At 31.7% G+C, this 8,869-nt stretch overlaps 1 long non-coding RNA gene across 1 annotated transcript; it reads right to left on the bottom strand.

Moving 5' to 3' along the window:
• Window positions 1–546: 546 nt before the first annotated feature.
• LOC128039623 (uncharacterized) lies at window positions 547–1,037 on the bottom strand. The gene is made up of 2 exons (XR_008194069.1): window positions 965–1,037; window positions 547–814 (listed from the first exon to the last, which is right to left on the bottom strand). It is a non-coding gene; the product is annotated as an uncharacterized LOC128039623 (long non-coding RNA).
• Between the last annotated feature and the right edge of the window lie 7,832 nt (window positions 1,038–8,869).

Raw genomic sequence — 8,869 nt, 5'->3', positions numbered from 1 at the left:
TATACCTTTAAAAAGCGCTGCTAAAAGCGCCGCAAAAAATGCCACTGTCATCAATGCCGCAAAACGTTTGTGGCGTTTGTGGAAATAAACGCCGCTATAGACCATGACCTTTAGCGGCGCTTTCCTCACAAATGCCGCTATAGATCAGGACCTTTAGCGGCGCTTTTCCATAAACGCCGCTATAGTTCAGGATCTTTAGCGGCGCTTTTACAACAAACGCCGCTATAGCTCAAGACCTTTAGCGGCGATTTTTCCACAAACGCCGCTGTAGATCAAGACCTTTAGCGGCGCTTTTTCTACAAACGCCACTATAGATCAAGACCTTTAGCGGTGCTTTTATCAGAAAACGCCGCTATAGAACAAACGTTTAGCGACGCTTCTTGCAAAAACGCCATTAAAAACGTAACATTTAAAAATATTATTTTTATGATAAATATTTTATTTTATTTTATTTTTAAAATTTGAACTTTAAAAATCTTTCAAGGATAAATAAAAAATATTATTTAAATTAAATTTTCTATGAAAATTTTAACTTTAAACTAAATATAAAAATTAATGAATTTAGTTTTAGAATTGAAAATAATAAATTAATAACACAATTAAAATCTAAAAGTTAGAACTCAAATTGTCGTAAATATTAAAGTAAAAATAAAAATTTAGAATAAAAACTAAAATAAATAATACATATGAGAAACAGGCTGACTAGTTAAACCTGCCTATGACTATACAGATTGCAAGGTAATAAAAAATGCAATGTAGTCTGCTGCACCATCTTTGCTCTGCAAGTTTCATTGAAGGCATTCCAAACTATATCCTGCAATATAAACATGCATTATTCATAAGAAAGATAAAAGTTACAAACCACACATGTAGGGAGAGGAAAAGTGAAAGAAAACAGAAATTTATGCGTGTAAATACAAAATGCTTCAAACACAACCTAATTGTGATTCATAATAAATATTACCTCCACTTCTGCTGAAGAGTAAGTTGGATCCAAGTTTTGAAACAGAACAAGTTTTCCAAACTCGTGTGCATCCATAAACTTTCTTCCCAAGGTGAAACAATGTAGGAAGCAGTTTAAGATCGACTTAAAGAATGTAGACTAATTTTCCCACAAATAACAGCAATCAAAGTAGGCTATGAAAATAATTTAAACAATTGAATTTTGCAAAGTAATCACATATTTCTTAACAAATTAGTAATTGTCATTGTGTGTCTTTCAATGCAACTAACAATCAAATATAATGTGCTAAAACAAAGCATGTATCTCAAAATAAAGGATCTTGATTCATCAAAGATGTCTTTCCCACTCGAAATACAAGAAAAATATCAAAAGGAATTAAGGATACGACAATTACAAACAAATCAAGACTGCAAAAATAAAATAAAATAAAACATACCCACTATCACCCATAGCATTTTGTACAGGTAAACAAATTTTTTGCATATTTAAAAAGAAAATTATACAATATTTATTTTTGTACAAAAAGGCCAAGGTGTACATACCACATTATCACATGTTTAAAAATTATGCCACGTAATATTATTTGATGGAATTAGAAAGAAAAAAAATGACTTCAGGACTGACAATACACATTTCAAAAAGTAGAGGGACTAGAAAGGATCAAATTATATTAGAGGGATTAAATCTAAAAAAAAAGGAGCATAATATAGAGACCTTTTATATAATTTGACCTTCAAAAGTTTTTCAAGGGTCATATTCACGTACTCATGTTCGGATATGCATTCAACAAGAACACGAATACTTCGAAAAAAATGGAAGAATATCACTTGCAATGAGAAAGTTTTTAGCATCAATGAACCAACTAAACCAATGCATGTTCATATCCAGCATGCCTGAATTTCAGTAATTTGATCCTAATTTATCTTAAATAATGAATAAATATTTCAAGTTCTATCAAGATACAAACTAAAATATAAAAGTTAATCTTTCTTTGTAAGAACAACCAAAAAATACAAGTTGTTCCTAACAAATCATTTAATTAGCAACATGTTACTAACAAAATTCGATACCTTTTTTAGTTACATCCGTCGATGTTCTGTTTTGGATGGTTAAATTTGAACAAAATATAAATACGTGGAAAGAAAAAGAAAAAGAAAAAGAGTAATACCATCAAAATTGAGAAGGGAATAGCAGAACAACCATCGAGCCTTCCCCTGGCTCGGATTAAAATTGGGATCCCCAAGAGTTGAATGCCGATGCTTGGAAGGTCCAATGACTGTTGATGTGGGTGATCCTCTTATACCATGATTGTCAAAATAATGGCTACTAACAGATGAAGAAGACTGTTCAGGACAGGAAATTAGTGTGGGTGATCGACCATTTCTCTATGCTTATCTCTTCTACTATATAACCATAAACTGCAAGCCAACTAAATGCATCAAAAAATATATTGTCACAGCTCCTGCATATTAATAGACAAATAGAAAATTAGTGAAGGCCTTAACATCATAATATATTACAGCAAAGAGACCAGACAATCAATAATGGTTAAGAATATTTATAAAATACAATTTACAGGGTATTTTCGATTTCGTTAACTCCTCTCAAACAAAAACGAGACATGAAGCAGGAAAAACCAAATAATTGATTTTTCTTGAAAGCTAACATCCCAAAAAAAAACTATTTATAAGAACAAGCTATCGAAAAACATAAATGTAAAACATACAAAATTATCAATTTGTTTTTTTTTTTCCAGTTTTCCAAGAAAAAAATGATGGGTTATTTCCAAATTATGCCTAAAAAAATATTAATGCATGTGAAGCTGCCAAACCATAAAAGCATCATTGAAGTACCCATAGTTGGAAGAACCGAACATGCCCATGTTATGTCCATTGTTTTCAAGGTTGTATATATGAGCTTACCTATTGGTGACATGAAGAATCCTTGGTTCCATACTTCAGATTCATTCTCCTTCAAGTTTGAAACCATGGAGTAATTTGAGACTAGCTGAAGGAGCTTCTCACTTCCCTGCAACAACAACAAACCCAAAACAATGGGTGAGCAGATGCCAATATTGTATGCTGATGAATTATATAAGCTTATGAATATTTCTAATCATATGTATGTAACTTGAATATTGATTACCTCAAGGCTGATGAATATTTCTAATCATATGTATGTAACTTGAATATTGATTACCTCAAGGCTGATGAATATTTTACCCCCACAAAGGCTTGTAACTATTAACATTACATACAACTTCATTCCAAAAACATCATTATTATTAATTCTAAGCACCACATTATCAAACCAACCAAACAAGGAAAGAATCAGAATTTTAGATTAATATTTTCAATCTAATCTAATCTTCAAACAAGAATGAACAACAAGATTCCCGGAAAAATAACAATTATAATTTTGCTGCTTTTCTTCATGCAGAAGAGATTTTTAATTTGAAGCAAATATAAATATTTTTTATTAATATTAGACAAAACCCAGGATCAAAAAAGTTTTAGATGAACAAATGGACGGTAAAAAAATTTGATTTTTAACCCGCAAAAACATTTAAAGGAACAAATGCATGTCGTAATCTGAAAATTGATTATGAATATAAGCTTATGAATATTGATTACCTCAAGGCTGTATGTCGTAATCTTCGCCGCACAAGCCATGCATTTAAACTGCAAAAACGTTAGAAGCAACAGGAACAAATGCGTAATCTGAAAAGCACATTGAACCAACATAGTTCAATCCCTGCAAATATCCATATTTTCAGACACTAGACAACTGTAAAATAGTGTCTGCATTGTTACTTTTGTGAGATATAAAAAACAGAATATGTTGCATTAGTAAGGAACAAGAAAAAGAACCTGCAAGGGTATGTAATCTGAACATTGGTAACATCCTTGGTTATAGATTTCAAGAAAATCTCAGATGGTTTAACTCGAGCTAATAGTCGCAATCCTTTTTTCTCTTTTTCTCATCGTTTCTTTGGTTTCCTGGTTTTGGGTTCTTTGATTTTGGACCCCTTTTATCAATTTGAGAGTTCTAACACGAAGAACAAATTAACAAAAACTGGCTTGGCTTCAGTTGGGAAGAAACACAGAGTTGAATAAGCTTTTGGGTTTTTTATTGGATGTGGGAAATTAGGGATTTTAGGGGGGAAAGTTGGGGATTTCGGAGGGGGAAAATTTTATAAAATGGCGCTATTTTTTGCAAGTGAAATGCTTTTTGTGGCGTATTTTATAAAAACGCCGCTATTGCTTATTTTTAGCGGCATTTTTCATAAAAACGCCGCAAAATTGTTTTTATTTTAAACAAAACTACGCCGTTTTGCTATTCTAAAAAATTTTTATTTTGTTTTTTATAAATTGATATATTTTTGCGGCGTTTTTTCATTTTGATCAAAATGACGCCGTTTTGCTATGCTAAAATTTTTTAAATTTTTTATAAATCTTTAGCGGTGTTTTTATGCAAAATTTTTTTATTTTGAACAAAACTACGCCGTTTTGCTATTCTAAAAAAAAATTATTTTGTTTTTTATAAATTGATAAAAATGCCGTTATTTCATTTTGAACAAAATGACGCCGTTTTGCTATGCTAAATTTTTTTAAGTTTTTATAAATTGATTTTTTTGCGGTGTTTTTTATAGCGTTTTTTTTTTATAAAAAACGCCGCTATTGCTTATCTTTTGCGGCTTTTTTATGAAAACGCCCCAAAATTATTTCATTTTGAACAAAATAACGCTCTTTTGCTATTTTGTTTTTTATAAATTGATTTATTTTTTGCGGCATTTTCTATAAAAACGAAAAAACGCCGCTATTGCTTATCTTTTGCGGCGTTTTTCACAAAAATGCCGCAAAATATTATTTCATTTTGAACAAAATGACGCCGTTTTGTTATGCTTAAAATTTCTTATTTTGTTTTTTATAAATTGATTTTTTATAAAATAAAAAAAAACAAGTACTCTCAAAATAAATATTGTATATTTTAATAAGAAAATAAATGATAAAATGGCTTAAAATTATTTTTGTATTTTTTCTTATAATTTGGTCCTCTCCAAAATAAATAATTATACCTAAATATCCATATCAATCTATTACTTTTTTAAACTTATTTATTAATTTTATTTAAACTAATATTTAAATATATCAAATGGTTTAGATTAAAATTTTTAAATATAAAAGCATTAATTAATTGTATAAAATTTTATCATTTAACAAATCTCAAACCTTAACCTTAAACCCTAAATTAACCAATACATACAAAGTCTATCTATTATATATCTCTTAAATAATTTAAACTATACTCATTATTTCAATATATTTGATTTATTATTATCTCTTTTACAATTATATAAGAACATATAAAATATAAATTTAAAAAATAATTAATCTAAACTCAAAATCTTAACTCGACCCCTGAATCCCTAAACCTTAAATCCCTAACTCTTAACCCCTAACATCTAACCCCTATACCCCTAACCCCTAAACCTTAAATCTCAACCCCTAAACCGGCTTTAGATATTAAATTAATCATACACCCAAAATTAAAAACCTTAAACAAATTTATTATTATCTCTTTTACAATTATATAAGAACATATTTAAAATATAAATTAAAAAAATAATTAATATAAACCCAAAACCCTAACTCGACCCCTAAATCCCTAACTTTTAACCCCTAGCACGTCTAACCCCAAAACCCCTAACCCTCTAACCCTTAAACCTTAAATCCCAACCCCTAATCCATAATCCCTAATCCATACTCCCTAAACCGGCCTTAAATCTTAAATAAATTATATACCCTAAACCAAAAACCCTAAACAAATTTATTATTATCTCTTTTACAATTATTTTAAATAATAGTATTTTAATTTTTCCATGTGTTTTATTTCAAATTACTTCTACGTGTCACAATTTTTTTCTGAAGATTTTAAATATTCAATTAGAAATAAATTGAATTTTATTTAATATGAATAAACCAATTAAGATAAAATATTTTTAGCGGCGCTTTTCCAAAAACGCCGCCTAAGCCCCCAGCATTTTTGGCCGCTAAAACCCCGAAAGCTCAGAAAACGATGTCGTTGGGCTTAGGTTTTTTTGCGGCGCTTTCTAAAAAACGCCGCTAAAGCCCTAAGCATTAGCGGCGCTTTCTTAAAAACGCCGCTAAATCCTCGAAAGCTCAAAAAATGGCATTGTTGGGCTTATGTTTTTTTTGCGGCACTTTCTAAAAAACGCCGCTAAAGCCCTGAGCATTAGCGGCGCTTTCTTAAAAATGCTGCTAAATCCCCGAAAGCTCACAAAACGGCGTCATTGGGCTTATGTTTTTTTGCGGTGCTTTATCAAAAACGCCGCTAAAGACCTGAGCATTAGCGGCGCTTTCTTAAAAACGCCGCTAAATCCCCGAAAGCTCACAAAACGACGTCGTTGGGCTTCTGTTTTTTTGCGGCGCTTTCTCAAAAACGCCGCTAAAGACCTGAGCATTAGCGGCGCTTTCTTAAAAACGCCGCTAAATCCCCGAAAGCTCACAAAACGGTGTCGTTGGGCTTATGTTTTTTTGCGGTGCTTTCTCAAAAACGCCGCTAAATCCCTGAGCATTAGCGGCGCTTTCTTAAAAACGCCGCTAAATCTCTGAAAGCTCACAAAACGGCGTCGTTGGGCTTATGTTTTTTAGCGGCGCTTTCTCAAAAACACCGCTAAAGACCTGAGCATTAGCGGCGCTTTCTTAAAAACGCCGCTAAATCCCCAAAAGCTCACAAAACGACGTCGTTGGGCTTATGTTTTTTTGCGGCGCTTTCTTAAAAACGCCGCTAAATCCCCGAAAGCTCACAAAACAGCGTCGTTGGGCTTATGTCTTTTTGCGGTGCTTTCTCAAAAATGCCGCTAAATCCCCGAAAGCCCGAAAAACGGCGTCGTTGGGCTTAGGTTTTTTGAGGCCGCGAATGCTTATTTTCAGCGGCGTTTTCCATAAAACGCCGCTAAAAATGCCGCTAAAAGCCTGTTTTGGTGTAGTGCTCTAATGCTCTTATTGAAATATATAAAATGCAATGATTAAATAAACTATGAATTATGCGGAATTTGAATAGTAAATATACACCGATGAATAAATCAACATAATCAAGTATAATAATAATAGTTTCAATCATACATTGGGCCAATATCAGCGTTAACATTCAAGAATTATTAATCTAAAATGGGAAATAAAGTGTATTCACGAAATAAAATAAAAAAGGAATTTAGGATTAAATATATATATACAAAATTTAAAAATAATTAATATAAAATTTCAAACAATTTAATAATGGGACTAAAAATAAAATGTTAAGTAAATTCTAAAAAAATTGTAAGAAAATAAAAGTGAATAAATTTTAAAATTGATATATGTTTTGATTTATAAGTTAAAAATCTTAATGTAAATAATAATATATATAGTCATAATATATATAAGTTAAAATAAGTAAGATAGAATAGCAAATTTAAAAGGAATATATTCAGGCAGCCATATTGTTTTCCACTTTATCAAGGAATCCGTATCCCATGACAAGCTTTCTAATTTAGTAATTGGATTTGAATCAATATCTCTTTCCTAATATGTAAATGCAATGCAATCATAATCAAAACAAAACAAGAGGGGTTAGTAGAAAACATAAGCAAGCAAGGAAAACAAAAGTACCTAGTTAGGTAACCACTAAGGATCTGGAGTGGCTCTACCTAGGACGGGTTCCTAAGGTCTCCTACATGTGGTTTAGCTCTAGAGTCAAGGTACCCAAACCAGCAGATTCATCGATCCTCACCCATTATAGGCTTATATGGACCGAGTTCGGTTCAGGGGAATACATTTCCCTATGGTTGCACGAAGATGAAAATCTCACGAAGACATAGGTACGGATGTGCTCCGAAAGTGATCCACTATCCTGCACGGAGGTGAAAACCTCACGAAGGAGTAGCTTCTCACTCCCACTTAAAAGGGTAAGACTAAACAGCCTTTATGCAATATGATGCCAAAATATAGAGCTCAATTTACAGTAATCATGAAAACAAATGCAAAGAGAAGATCGTAATTTTTCAAATAAAATTTTTAATTTTCGACAATAAGACAAAAAACAATCAATTTTACGGCCTGACTCTCTTAGGTTCCCCAGTGGAGTCGCCAAGCTGTCGAAAACACTTTTTTTTTTAATTTTGAAAAACGGGGATCGACTTTTAAAATGGGAGTCACCACCGATCTTTTATTGAGGTGTGATCGGATCACCTTGAAAATAATTTTAGGTCTGTGAATTTGAGAAAATAGGTTCGGGAGTCGGTTACGCACGAGGAAGGGTTAGCACCCTCGTGACGCCCAAGATTGGTACCGAATTGATTGTTTAATGTCTTAATGTCAAATTTAAAAAGATTTTAAAAATATGATCCTTTGAAAAGAAAACTCGAATAAAATGAATTGGATGACAAGACATACTCATCTCAAAGAAATAACTGTCACACTCAGTGAGTTAGGGTGCAACTGTTTAATCTTTAGGATTAAGTTTATCTTTTTTAAATTTTAAAATGTATTTTGAGAAGGATATTTGGTTATTTGGGTCAATCGAGAAATCAGAATCCAGTAAGTTAGGGTTCAATTTCTCGTCATTCCTGAACATCGAATATTGCCTTTATTTTAAAATCCTTAATTCGAGATAACAAAATGTTATATCCAGTAAGTTAAGATTCAACATTTTAAATTCCCAACAAGCTTTATTTAAAAATCATGTGGTTTTATTACAAAACAGATACTCGGCTATTTAAATTCATCGAAAGAATTGAAGCCCAGCAAGTTAGGGTGCAATTCTCTCGAGAGTCGTGAATACCGGGTACTTTGACAAATTGCGAAATAAGATGACTCTAATGCTTTTATTGAAATATATAAA

This window comes from Gossypium raimondii, chromosome 3 (assembly GCF_025698545.1).
Source record: "Gossypium raimondii isolate GPD5lz chromosome 3, ASM2569854v1, whole genome shotgun sequence".
In the NCBI taxonomy this organism is placed as follows: Eukaryota; Viridiplantae; Streptophyta; class Magnoliopsida; order Malvales; family Malvaceae; genus Gossypium; species Gossypium raimondii.
Note: the sequence above shows the minus strand (reverse complement) of the source record. Positions and strands in the feature narration are given on the sequence as shown.